Source organism: Bombus pyrosoma, unplaced genomic scaffold (genome assembly GCF_014825855.1).
Source record: "Bombus pyrosoma isolate SC7728 unplaced genomic scaffold, ASM1482585v1 HiC_scaffold_4726, whole genome shotgun sequence".
Lineage (NCBI taxonomy): Eukaryota > Metazoa > Arthropoda > Insecta > Hymenoptera > Apidae > Bombus > Bombus pyrosoma.
Genome location: NW_025219986.1, coordinates 1,895,914 through 1,898,086, shown reverse-complemented (window position 1 = coordinate 1,898,086; position 2,173 = coordinate 1,895,914). Strand labels below are relative to the sequence as shown.

Below are 2,173 nucleotides of genomic sequence, written 5' to 3'. Positions count from 1 at the left end.
GTCGCCGTAACGTTACCGCACCTGTAGCACAGCAATTCTTTTAATACTAAGTAAAAAATTAAAATAAAAGAAAATTTTATCTTCGAAATAGTCCTTAGACTATTTCTGGTGGCAGCAACTACCGTATTAATCGGAAGTTTAAATTTATATTTCAACTACTATCGTTCGTTATTCTTTTCGTTCAAATTAACAAAAAACCCAAACAAATAAATACGTAACACTACCCACAATTTTCCTGCACTTTTCTGCCGTGGTTGACAGAACATTCATATGCATCTGTTTCCTTTCTTTTTTTATGGTCTGGAGTTTACTCCCTTTCCTTCCAATAATAAAGTGAGCGTCAGAAAGCAGATTTTACAATTGGGTCGAGTATTTTATTCCTGTATTTGCCAATATAGGTATTGAGACTAAATAATGAAGAAAAATCCCTCTTCTTCCACGAATTATCATCACAGACAGTCGAATGCAACGGCTCATTCCCTACTGCGGTGTTTTCGAAGCGAGAGAAAAGGATTGTCAGTTTTGAATATAAAAATAGAAGCAGTGTGCTACACTTCATCAAAACTAAATGCTAAAGTTATATACTTTAGCTGAAATACGATCTCAAATGTTAGGAAATAACATAATATACTACTAGCGAAAAAATAAAACGCTACAGAAAGCTCTCGAAACAAATTTCATTGTGTTTGCTGTTACTTTTCTAGCGATATATGTATTTCAAATTCCGATTGCCGCTTATAGGTTGGAGAACTTAATAACAGGAGTACAGGATCCCTTGATACCATTCAATTTCTATATGAAACGTTTTTCCCTAATTTTTATACGTATAGAAATAATAGCGCGTATACACTTAAAATGGACATACTATATAACTTATGACGTATGACTGTTTAGTGTAATAATAGCTGCATCTACGTGTAGACTCTAACCCAGAAAACATGACATTTCCAAAAAGGATATTAAATTGAAGTTAAGTTTCTATTGCGATGAACCAAGAATCTAATCCTTCTGGCCATATGGTTCACCGAGGGTCAAAAGGTAATGTGAAATAATATTTAACAACAATTCGATGTACCGCATAGTTACTAAAGTCGGTGATGCGTGTAATTTCGATACCCAGTTTTTCAGATGTTTCTCGTAGCGAATACTGTTGACCAACTGAACCGGTTTAACCGTTCTTACTTCCCTTTGCACACCTCAGAAGTTGGGGAAAAATTAGTATTGACAAACAGGAGAAAGTCGTGGTGTTCGTGAGACTTTCATTTAAAGGTGTTACGTATTTGTATTTATTATATATATATTTTTTTTTTAAATTTGATTGTCGTTAATTTAAACGAAAAGAAAATAATGAATGAACGATAGTAATCGAAATATAAATTTAAACTTCCGATTAATACGGTAGTTGCTGCCACCAGAAATAGTCTAAGGACTATTTCGAAAAATTTTTTTTTTTTATTTTTATTTAGTTTATTTTATTTATTTCTCTCTTTTTTTTTTGGTGTTAAAAGAATTGCTGTGCTACGGGTACAGTTGCGTCTGTCACGTTTAACAACGTCAATGAGATTCCAGATCTATGTCGCACATTCGGTGCGAACTCAAACCTGAAGAACTTCGGAACGTTGTACCTCAACTCGGGGATCGTCTAGTAGTATCGTCGATAGAATTCCAGGCCTATGTCGCTTATTCGTGCGCACTCAAACCTGAAGAATTCTGAATTGTTAACAACGTCAATGAAATTCCAGATCTATGTCGCACATTCGGTGCGAACTCAAACCTGAAGAACTTCGGAACGTTGTACCTTAACTCGGGGATCGTCTAGTAGTATCGTCAATAGAATTCCAGGCCTATGTCGCTTATTCGTGCGCACTCAAACCTGAAAAATTCTGAATCGTTAGCAACGTCAATGAAATTCCAGATCTATGTCGCACATTCGGTGCGAACTCAAACCTGAAGAACTTCGGAACGTTGTACCTTAACTCAGGGGTCGTCTTAGTAGTTTATTTATTAACTTTGAAATTCGTAGGTAGCGTTAACTAGCGTTTACTGCGACTGGCTAATATATTCCACGTTTCGGCTAACCTGCTATGGGCAGGAATACTAGCACGGGAGAGGATTAAAATTGATTGGAATAAATAATTGATATCTCCGCACGGATTTATTCCGTGCGGCTGGG

At 36.0% G+C, this 2,173-nt stretch overlaps 1 long non-coding RNA gene across 1 annotated transcript; it reads left to right on the top strand.

Annotated features, from left to right (window-relative positions):
• The first annotated feature begins 6 nt into the window (after positions 1 to 6).
• Positions 7 to 1,809, top strand: LOC122577507. The gene is made up of 2 exons (XR_006320351.1): positions 7 to 1,038; positions 1,121 to 1,809. It is a non-coding gene; the product is annotated as an uncharacterized LOC122577507 (long non-coding RNA).
• Positions 1,810 to 2,173: the final 364 nt, after the last annotated feature.